Below are 12,571 nucleotides of genomic sequence, written 5' to 3' on the forward strand. Positions count from 1 at the left end.
TCTAGAAAACGGGTTTAAATTTTCCAAATCAAAAACTAATTGTATACATTTCTGCAGAAAATATAAGCCACATAAGGACCCTGAACTATTTCTGAATGGCACACCTATCAAAGTTGTTAAGGAAGCCAAGTTCTTGGGACTTATTTTTGATCATCACTTAACTTTCCTCCCGCATATTAAGTACCTAAAAGCTAAATGCCTGAAGGCACTCGATCTATTGAAAGTTGTTTCTAATTCAAAGTGGGGAGGGGATCAAACAACCCTCTTACATTTATACAGGTCACTCATCCGTTCAAAACTTGATTATGGCTCCATCGTCTATGGTGGAGCCTGTAAAAGTAATTTAAAAAAACTTGATATGATACATCATCAGGGCCTGAGGCTTTGCCTTGGTGCCTTCAGGACGTCTCCAATTCACAGTCTATATGTAGAAGCGGATGAACCTTCTCTTAAACAACGCCGTCTAAAATTATCTTTACAATATGTCACTAAATTATATTCTAATCAGTCCAATCCAGCTTTTAATTGCGTCTTCAATCCTCTTTACCAAGATATTTACAATAAAAAGTCATCTCTTGTTCCACCACTCGGAATCAGAATCCAGTCTGCCTTGTTTGCTTCCAATATTCAACTGCAAGATATAGCTCCAACTCAACTGTTTTCAACACCTCCTTGGCAAATGGTACGGCCAGAGGTTGACCTTACATTAACAAAATTAAAGAAATCAGCTACAAACCAATTAATTTACCAACAAGAATACCTTCAACTAAGAAACACTTACGACACTTATAAATCTATATTTACAGATGGATCCAAGGATGGTGGCGCAGTTGCTAGTGCCACCGTCATTGGATCCAGAACAATATCTTCACGTTTACCTGATAACAGTTCCATATTCACTGCAGAAGCAAACGCCATTTTTACAGCACTTAAATATATCAGTAATCAAGCTAAACATAAACAATTCATACTGTTTTCAGATTCTCTTTCATGCCTTCAGGCGATTAAAAATATGTCATCAAAACATCCACTTTTAATCGAAATTCTCGAATTATTTAATGATCTTGCTACTGGCCAATATGACATCGTCTTTTGTTGGTTACCAAGCCATGTTGGTATCATTGGTAACACAATGGCCGATGCTGCTGCAAAAGCAGCCCTCAACAAATCTGTGACACCACTTCTGATCCCATACACTGATTTTAAACCCATGATTCGATCTTACATCAGAGATCTTATGCAACAGAAGTGGGACACCCAAGTAGGTATCAATAAATTACATGAAATTAAACCAAATATCGGTTACACCTACTTGGGCTGTCAGTCCAGATTTGGAGAGGTCATTATGCGACGATGTCGTATTGGCCATTCAAGATATACACATGAGTATCTTTTAAATTGTGAGGATCCTCCGTTTTGCATCCCTTGTGATGAGAGAATCACAGTCAAGCATGTCCTGCTTGATTGTATTGATTTTTCCATCACAAGGGATAAATATTATAGTGTCAAAACAGTCAAGGACCTTTTTAGTCAAGTTAATTCTCATTTAGTATTGCACTTTTTTTAAAGGAAATTGATTTAATACATAAATTTTGATGTACATAATATGTTTTTATATATTGGTAGTGCTAATATATAACTTAGATTGTTAGTGGCTGTACCCTCGAGGGGGGTTGAAGTAGCGTAAAATTATTGTCCCCCTAAGAGGGTATGTAAGTCCCACATCATTCAATGTATGGTTATGCATACCAGAATTTTAAAACGTAGTATTTTTGTCATTTTAATCTAAGGCTTAACTGGTCAACTATCGCCAGTGACTGAAGGACTGATATAAATCCAGCCAGGGTCCATGCAGGAAGCAAAGGCACTGTAAGTCCCCATGGTCCCTGGTATGGTGTTCTCCCTTTAGTTACTGACGATCTCTAGCCCATTTTGATATTGTGTTGTTAATTCTTTCTGCTTTTATATGTTCCTCAACTAGTTTTAATACACTCTGTGATATTCTAGTTATTGTACTGTCCTTTGCTGACAGGTTTTTTATAAATTATATATACTTATTTGTTATTAATGTATTAATTCTCGTCACGATATGGCTGAAATATTGCCGATGTGACGTTAAATATTAACTCACTCACTCACTCACTCGCAATAGAAGGCCTGTTGTACAAAGATAACGCCGTTCTGTGATGTGTGAAACACGCGCCAAAATACGCCACAGTTCTGCACCAATTCTCATATATTCCTTGCACGGTGCCAAGAGGTATCGCTTTCTCATGGAATAAGAACAGTGGTGCTTTTGAACTCACGAGAAATTAGGAATTACATATTTTTAATCAATTTAAAGAAACGTATTTTTTTTGTCCCACATAGAATTACAAGTAAGAATTTAAAAGCAAGACCTATTTTAAATAATATCCCTAATTTGTTAGATTGAGACCTTTTGGTGCGGATTAGTCGAATTTAGGCGGCAAAGTCAATCGAGCGTGTGTGTGATTGTAGGCTTTTTGAATTTTCCCTTGTATATTCTTCAAACAAACAAAAATGTCTGGTAGATTTGTTGCCATATTGTGGGACAAGGAGGACCGTTGGACAATCGGGGCTACCAAAACCTTGCTGGGTCCAAAAGGCCAAGAGGATCTAAAGCCTGGCGACGACACCATGGCAAAACACCGAGGCAAAAAATACCATGCAATTGTAATGAAATTTTCCGGTGAGTAGACTTTGGATGGTGCAACCGGGGTGGGGGTGGTTAGGGGGTTGCTAGCCTACATATCTGTTGGGTAAATGCACTTTTTAATTCGCAGTAGATCTCGATCTACGACGGAGTAGCGGTGTCAACTAGTCCTATCTCAAATTGTAAACAAATAGGCCTCAAAATTTGGGTGCAGGCTAAAACGGCACCTCAGCAAAACGTCACCGATTTCCCTGGCGAAAACGGCTACTATGTAGGGGGCTAATTTCTACTGTAAACTTGTTTAAACATTTCACTATTATTTGTGTTTGTAAGAGGCGATGTGAGTTTAATTTCATTATTTTACTTCAAGGCATGTTATGTTTTCACAATAAGTTGAGTTGCGTATTGGCTAAGTTGGAAAATAGTTGGAGTAGAGGCCAAATTCTAATGTAAACTAGTTGTAACATTTCACAATTATTGGTGTTTGCAAGCGACCATGTTAGTTTAATAACATTTATTTTATCAAGGTTAAAAAAACATAAGGTGCCGTTTTCGCCAGGCATTAGTAGCCGTTTTCGCCTGAGGCGAGGTGACGTTTTCGCCAATCGGTGCCGTTTTCGCCAGGTGCCGTTTTGCTGAGGTGCCGTTTTAGCTATAACCCCTAAAAAAATCCACAAATCCAATGTCTTTGAGCTAGGACTGACCTAATAAGTTATTGAAATAACAAAAATTAAATCAAAAAGGCCAATCAGGAGGATAATATAAAACTTAAATTTTTCTCAAAAATACTCTTCCACTGGTAATTTTGTTTTATTAATATTAATTTTATTGAAATGCCAGCAGAGATCTGTCTCTGACCTAGGGTTTCTTGAAAGATAACGTATAAAAAATAAATCTATTTCTACACAGAAATTGACAGAAATTATAATGAATTGTATGGGAATTTCGTTTTTATTTATTTAAATGTTGCTTTTCAGATTGTGAGCAAACCTTAAAAGACGAGATTCTCACCCTGTATCAGCAGTTCAAGAGACCAAGCATCCCTACTGCAGACATTGCAGATACCGACGAACATGACGGTATTGTATATGTGTATATATATATACATATATTTATATTTATATTTATATATATGTGGAACCTCATGATTCAAAATCAACCAATGATCCCCACTTGTGCAGACTTGAATATGTTGAATTATATTTTTTGTAGTAATATTGATTAATAATCTGAAAATTTCTGTGCAATGTATTTATCTGATGTCAGTCATGATATATAAAGTTCATTTATGTGTACATTTATATAACAATACATAAAATAATAGACTGAGTGTATAATTGCATTTACCCACCGATCCTGAGAATAGGTTCCTTTCCAAAAGTTTTATTTTTAACCCAACTTCTATCGGGATGCTGGTACACAATTTTGAATTCCTCAAAAATGAAATATCTCAACAGATTTGACATTGTCACCTTTTAATTATAGCAGGTGTTGATTCCAAGAGGAAGAGGAAAGCTGCCGAGAGCAGTGACTATGACAGTGACAATGCTGGTAAATTGTACTTGTTAATTCATATTTTGTTAAGGCTAAACCAAAATATACCTCTGTTCCTTTACAGTACATATGTTCCACAACAATAGGCAGCAGGGTTAATTTGATTCATTATTTACCTTTTTTATTGGGGGGGGGGGGGGGGGTAACAACTCACCATTTGACCATGTTATGAATTAACAAAATTGCTGCAGACTAATTGATAAAGTATAAGCTGATGGAGAATTGTAGATTTGCCCTGTAAGTGGCTATTGTTATATTGCTACATGACCTTTTTCTGGGTTTGTGTTAAAGAATATAATCTGCAAGCACTGCAAATTAGAGGAGAGGAATTGGACCCAGTGTCGCACACAAGCATTATTTTAAGCCATGCATCTCCCAATTTTAACAAAAAGTATTCTATCTCAGTTTTAAATGCCAGCGAAAAACAGCAATTAAACTTTGTAACAATCTTGCTAGTAATGGTCCGTGACGTGTCTCATGATGTGTTTAATAACTTGGCTTTATATAAGCAAATTAATTTTTTTGGATGTCTTACACAATTGTGAAAAAAGGTCATTTGTTGTCACTGTTTCTACCTTTCTCAATCCTAAGGTGCAAATGAGTCTCATGACCATGACAGTGACTATGATTTGCCAAGGATTACAGTGCCTAAAAGGAGGCCCAACAAGAAGAAGGCAATTGATGAGGTAATTAATATGTTTATATAGCTAGTCTGTGAGCAACATAGATTTGATCATTTTTTTGTTTCTTTTATCATGTGTACTGTGTTAAAACTGCTTTGAAAATCAAGAGCTTGATATATCCTTTTTAGCTCACCTGGCCCGAAGGGGCCCGGTGGGCTTATGGCATCACGGGTGATCCGGCGTCTGTCGTCTGCGTAAACTTTTCTACCTTTTGGGCTCTTGCTGTAAAACTACTTGATGGATTGACTTCAGATTTTGTTTGGATGAACATGACCACTAGGGGGTCATAAATTGTTCATCTTATCACTGTTGATCTCATCAAAATCCAAAATACAGTATATATTTATTCCACTAGGCCTGGATAGCTGTAACTTTGTCAACAATGTCGTGACCATGTCTTCTTAAATTTTTCATGCCTTCTTTATCTGAATGGTTTATAGCTTGAGTGCAATAATCTTGTAGACCAGGTGAGCTACACTAAGTGCCTTGGCACTTTTATTCCAAGGAGATATTGATATGTAAATACAGGTCACAAACTGGTAAATACCTGTGTGAAAAATTATACACATTATTTTCAAGCCAGGCTTTATGTGTTGAATTTTTTTTATCTAGGCAACAAAGGCTCGAAAAGAGTTAAATTTTTCCAAAAAAACCCAAGAAGACTCGAGGAAATTGGCCAGTCAGGAGGCCACAGTCCAAGCCATGATTTCCCAACGTACGGCGGGTCTGGAGGAGAAGGTACTTCGTTTGTTTGACATGTATCTACCGTATTCGCTGTAATAAGTACCCCACTCCAATAAGCACTCTCTTTAACTTTTTAATCCATTTCAATGTTAAAATTCAAATAAGAGTCCCTCAAAGGAGTTCAATATTGAAGAGTTTTGTGCAAATTTGTGCAATATATGACTATTTTTCTGACATATTTATCAGCCAGGGGCCCGGTGGGCTTATGGCATCACGGGTGATCCGGCGTCTGTCGTCTGCGTAAACTTTTCTACCTTTTGGGCTCTTGCTGTAAAACTACTTGATGGATTGACTTCAGATTTTGTTTGGATGAACATGACCACAAGGGGGTCATAAATTGTTCATCTTATCACTGTTGATCTCATCAAAATCCAAAATACAGTATATATTTATTCCACTAGGCCTGGCACTCGTGAAGAGCAACCTCCTCGTGGTGAGTGCTGGGTAGCGCTAATAGCTCTTCCCCCGTGTGGAACCGGGGTAGAATATTTCCACAGCACCCCATTGCTGGTCGTAAGAGGCGACCAAAGTGGGCAGCCCGTTTGCCGTGGGTTGCGTCCCTGTGTCGGCGGAGGACGGGAGTCTGGTAGTTGAGGGCACTGGTTCCTGGAACTGTGTTCCTTTGCCCAACACACTACTTCGACCCTTACTTCGCCTAGACGGGTGGTAAGATGGGCCCGGTCTTATCAATCGGCTGGTCATGCCAGGCCCTGTGCGTAATATTGTATATGCACATGTGTGTTGTATTTTAATGTATATTTTGGCCTTGGCCGTCCCTAACTTGTGTGTATTCTAACTTTTGGATTGAATACATTGCCTAGAGTCTTACGCCAGAAGGCGGTGGCTCATGGGCCAATCTGGTACTTTCGACCTCTGAGTTCTGTATGTCTTCAATTTCTTGTCATGGGCCGGACCAGCCTGGCATTTTATTTGTTAGACAAATGCAGCTATTCATGTTGTTTTTACTGGAGTATAACACCTCTGTATCCCTGATGTTTGCATGTTGGAGATCCGGTGCAGGAAAACATCGCTCTTTGTAGCACTCCATGGTGGGTGGGGAGCAGGGGTGCTGAATCAATTACTATCATTATGGCACACAATCATTCTGGTTCAAACCGCACTGACAAGAAGAGACGTCTGGAAGCTGAGATTTTCTCATCTGACGACGATGCTTCTATTTCACGAACTTCAAATTCTTGGGCTCGGTTTATCGTAGTGGAATCACATAATCAACTACCTTTGAAAATCAATCCCTTTGCAATATCTAAAGCCATTGAAGGTATCTGTGGTGAGGTGAAGAATGTTTCACGGCTCCGGAGCGGCTCTCTTTTGGTGGAGTGTGCACGGAGACAGCAGGCTATTAATCTTTTAAAATGTACTAGCTTTGCTAACACAGAAGTTGTTGTTTCTGAACACAGAACGTTGAATTCGAGTCGAGGGATCATCCGCGACAGAGCTCGTTGCCTGGCTGAAATGTCAGAAGATGACATTTTGGAAGAACTTAAATCACAGAATGTCACATCAGTGAAACGTTTCAATAGAAAAGATGGTGAAAATTTCATTCCAACAAATACTTATTTGTTCTCCTTTTCTCTTTCAACAATTCCACAATCTATTAAGGCAGGCTATTTTAACATCGGAGTGGAGGTGTATGTCCCCAATCCACTCCGGTGTTACAAATGTCAGAAGTTTGGGCACGGCTCCAAATCATGTGATCGTCCGACTGTTTGCCACCGTTGTGGTGGAAATCATGATGGTTCAGGCTGTACAGCAGACCTGAAATGTACAAATTGTAAGGGTCAACATGTAGCGTCATCAAAATCCTGTCCTTTTTGGACACGTGAAAAAGACATTTTGACAATCAGATGTCAAAACAACGTCAGTTACTTTGATGCGAAAAAACTCTATGATAGCCGGACACCTTCATCCAAACAATCTTATGCTGCTGCTGCTGCTGTCTCTCGCCCTTCAACCAGTAGATCTATAGAATGTCAGACGGACTTGACGTGGACACATTCTGAACACCCGCTGCCTCTGACAACATCATGTGACAGTCAAACAACTCATTCTGTCAGCCCAGGTGAAATGTCTTCAGATTCTATCATTGTGACTCAGGTTGTGGCCCCATCTACACCCACTCCTGATAAACCAGCTACCAACAAACCATCAACTGAAATGCCAAAAAAACAAAAGAAGAAACAAAACAAGAAAATTTCTACAAAGATCCCTACTCTCACTGAAACATCTGTAGATGTTCACAATTACTTTGAGCCTCTTGAGATGGATGTCACCCCATCTTCACACCACAGCAGTGGTGACTCCTCTTCACGTTTACGTGAACGATCTCCGGTAGAACCACCATGAATCATTCGAATCTAATTCAATGGAATTGCCGAGGACTTAGGCACAATTTTAACGAACTGCAATTATTATCAACGGATATTTGTCCATCAGCAATTTCTTTACAAGAAACGTACCTTAAAACAACCGACACATTTGATTTAAGGCAGTATAGTTCGTATCATTCCTTCTCTCCTCCGGGAGATAAAGCTACTGGAGGAGCTTCTATTTTGGTGCGGCGGGGCGTTGTTCACAGTCCTGTTCCGATTGACACGAATATGCAAGCTGTTGCAGTTAGACTTACACTGCATATTGCCTTCACACTTTGCTCCTTATACATTCCTCCATCTTCAAATCTTCAGCGTAATGATCTCCAAAAACTGTACGACCAGCTCCCAAAGCCCTGTGTCATCATGGGTGATCTAAATGGACATAATCCTTTATGGGGAGGTTCTATCATTAATCAAAAGGGTAAAGTCATCGAGGATTTTGTTTCTGATAATGACCTCTGCATCTTTAACGATGACTCGGACACCTACTTACACCCTGCAACTGGTACGTATTCATCATTAGATCTGTCTTTGACGGATTCAGTGTTGTTGAATGAATTCTCATGGACCGTCCATGATGACCTATGTGGGAGTGACCATTTCCCCACCGTGCTTAAACCCATTCATCCCGTTGATGATCCACCTTCCCCTCGATGGAATTTTGTGAAGGCTGATTGGCTTTTATTTCAATCTTTATGCAAAGATAAATTACAACCTACGTCTTTTCAGAATGTTATTGACCCCATTCAGTTGTTCTCAGATCAACTGAATGAAATTGCTGATGAATCAATACCTAAGTCCTCGATCAACCCACGTGTTCGTAAACCGTGGTTTGATGACACTTGCAAACACGCTAGGAAATGTCGTAAGAAGGCGGAGAAATACTTCCGTAAACATCCCACTGTCCATAACTTGAACATCGTCAAAATTTCAAATGCTAAGGCGAGACGTCTTTTTAAACAAAATAAACGTCAATCCTGGCAGAATTATGTCTCAAAAATTAACTCTCGTACCCCCATGTCCAAGGTATGGAACATGATCAAAAAGATCAAAGGCAAGGGATCAAATTCTACAGTAAACCATCTAAAGGATGGCGATACTTTGCTAACGACTAAATCTGATATTGCCAATAGACTTGGGAAAACGTTATCTCAACATTCTTCTTCATCTAATTACGCTCCTGAATTTCAAAAGTATCAACTCCAACAGGAAAAGAAAAAAGTAAATTTTACATCTGATAATGGTGAAGATTACAATGAGGTATTTTCACTACATGAGCTACATACTGCCTTAGGGCAAGCTCATGATACAGCAGCAGGCGCTGATAATATTCATTATCAGCTACTGAAACACTTGCCAGAATCATGCCTTGAAACTTTGTTGACTATATTTGATGACATTTGGACATCTGGGACGTTTCCACCTTCATGGCATAATGCCATTGTTGTACCAATACCCAAACCTGGGCGGGATCATTCTGATCCATCAAATTACCGCCCTATCTCTTTAACTAGCTGTGTTTGTAAAACGATGGAACGCATCGTAAATAATCGATTAGTGTGGTACTTGGAAACAAATAATCTTCTTACCAATATACAATGTGGTTTCCGGAAGAACAGAAGTACTATCGATCATTTAGTGCGTTTAGAATCGTTCATTAAAAATTCCATTGTAAATAGACAACATGCTGTATCGATCTTTTTCGATTTAGAAAAAGCTTACGATACAACATGGAAACATGGTATTTTAAAAGATTTACATGACTTTGGTTTAAGAGGCCGTTTGCCTCATTTTATATCGCAATTTTTAACTGACAGACAATTTCAAGTTCGTGTTGGATCAACCCTGTCTGATCATTATAATCAGGATCAGGGTGTTCCACAGGGCAGTATTTTGTCTGTCACATTGTTCAGTATAAAAATAAATAGTTTATCAAAAGTATTAAATGACTCAATTGATGGGTCATTGTTTGTGGATGATTTCAATATATCATGTCGTGGTAAAAATATGCGTACTATTGAACGCCAATTACAGTTGTGTCTTAATAAAATTCATAAATGGTGTCTTGAGAATGGCTTTAAGTTCTCACAGAGGAAGACCAATTGTATACATTTCTGTCGGAAATATAAACCCCATAAAGACCCTGAACTCTTTTTAGATGGCACTCCAATCAAGATTGTAAAAGAAGCCAAATTTTTAGGATTAATTTTCGACCATCATTTAACCTTTTTGCCACATATTACTTATCTGAAGACCAAATGCCTGAAGGCCCTAGGGCACTCGTGAAGAGCAACCTCCTCGTGGTGAGTGCTGGGTAACGCAAATAGCTCTTCCCCCGTGTGGAACCGGGGTAGAATATTTCCACAGCACCCCATTGCTGGTCGTAAGAGGCGACCAAAGTGGGCAACCTGTTTGCCGTGGGTTGCGCCCCTGTGTCGGTGGAGGACGGGATTCTGGTGGTTGAGGGCATTGGAGCCAGGAACAAGTGTTCCTTTTGCCCAACACACCACTTTGACCCTTACTTCACCTAGACGGGTGGTAGAATGGGCCCGGTTCTATCAATCGGCTGGTCATGCCGTGCCCTGTGCATGGTAAATGTCAATTTTGATTATATTAGTATATCATGCAGTATATATGGCATATTATCGCGTTCTGCACATATCACAACTTTGCCTAGAGTCCTATGCCAGAAGGCGGTGGCTCATGGGCCAATCTGGCATTATTGACCTCCAGGTTCTGATTGTCATCAGATATTTGTATTGGGCAGAACCATCCTTACTCTTATTCTGTTTGACATTATTAGCTACCTGTGTTGGTATTGCTTGAGTATAGCACCCCTGTAACCCTAGTGTATGTAGTTGGCTTCCACTGCAATACTGTCCTTGTTGACACTCCATGGCGGGTGGGGAGCAGGGTTGTCGAATCTGTTTTCTTTCATCATGGCTTCCCCACAAAACACTGGTTCTCGTTTCAAAAATAAGAGAAGACACGTTGACACAGATACAGTTTCATCTTCTGATGATGAAACTTGTGTTACTAATGTAGATTCATGGCCTCGATTTCTGGTTGTGGAAGGTGTTCATGGCCAACCACTCAAGATCAATCCTTTTGTTGTTTCTAAATCTATACAAGGAATATGTGGTGATGTGAAGTACGTCACTCGTTTACGGTCTGGTTCTCTTTTGATAGAGTGTGCAAGGAGACAGCAGTCTCTAAATCTGCTAAATGCACATCATTTTGCGGATACTGAGATAGTTGTCTCTGTGCACAAGTCTCTTAATTCATGTAGGGGCATTGTTCGTGATCGGGCTAAATGTCTGTCTGACATGTCAGAGGATGAGATTGAGGTGGAACTGAAATCTCAAGGGGTGACTTCCGTAAAACGATTCACCCGGAAAGATAATGGCAGAATAATCAATACCACTACTTATCTTTTGACCTTTTCACTGTCAAAACTTCCGACATCCATCAAAGCTGGATATTTTAACATCGGAGTGGATATATATATTCCAAATCCACTCCGTTGTTTTAAGTGTCAACATTTTGGACATGGGGCCAAATCTTGCACTCACGATCCAATTTGCTCCCGCTGCAGTGGCAAACATGACAATATCGATTGCACCAATGATATCAAGTGTGCAAACTGCAACGGTGAGCACATGTCCTACTCCAAGTTATGTCCTGTCTTTGACAGAGAATCTAAAATTGTGAAATTAAAGTACACAAACAACATTTCGTTTTCTGAGGCCAAGAAATTGGTAGCAGACCAAGCTCCCAATACTCCTTCCTCAAGGTCATACTCTGCCACAGTTTCTTCTGCCATCAAAAAGGTGATTACTTCATGTCAGACAGCAATTAGCTGGGTCACGGATCAGCAAACTATGCTCTACTCTCTTTCTGAGATGACAACATCCGCTGCAACACAGACTGTTATACCATCTCCCCCTCAGTCTCAACCAGCTGACCTACCTAAACCAGGCCCTGAGCCAGATACTGCTTCTATGCAAGATGCTGAACCTGTGCCAGATATTAACACAGATCAAATCATTGCAACGAAACGTTTAACCAATAAAGAAAGAAAACAGCAGAAACGAAAAGAAGCTAAGGCCCTTAAACATATTAAGGAGTCTTTACCAATCCCTATAGAGGTTCACAACAGCTTTGAACCTCTTGAGATGGAGGTCTCCCCATCGCTGCCACTACAGCGTAGAGGACCTTCCCCACGCTCACGTTCTCCAATTGAGCCTCCATGAGTTGCTCTACTAATCTAATCCAATGGAATTGTCGAGGACTTCGGCACAATTTCACTGATCTTCAGCTATTAATTCAGGATTTCAAACCATCTGCATTTTGTTTACAAGAAACTTTCCTTAAAACTACTGATAAATTTGATATAAGACAGTATGATTCATACCATTGCTTTTCCCCACCAGGGGATAGAGCAACTGGGGGATCTTCTGTTATAGTGAGGCAGGACGTCATTCACAGTCCTGTTCCTCTCAATACCCCTCTTCAGGCTGTTGCGG

The sequence above is a fragment of the Haliotis rufescens genome, unplaced genomic scaffold, assembly GCF_023055435.1.
Source record: "Haliotis rufescens isolate VD_foot unplaced genomic scaffold, xgHalRufe1.0.p SCAF_14, whole genome shotgun sequence".
NCBI lineage: Eukaryota > Metazoa > Mollusca > Gastropoda > Lepetellida > Haliotidae > Haliotis > Haliotis rufescens.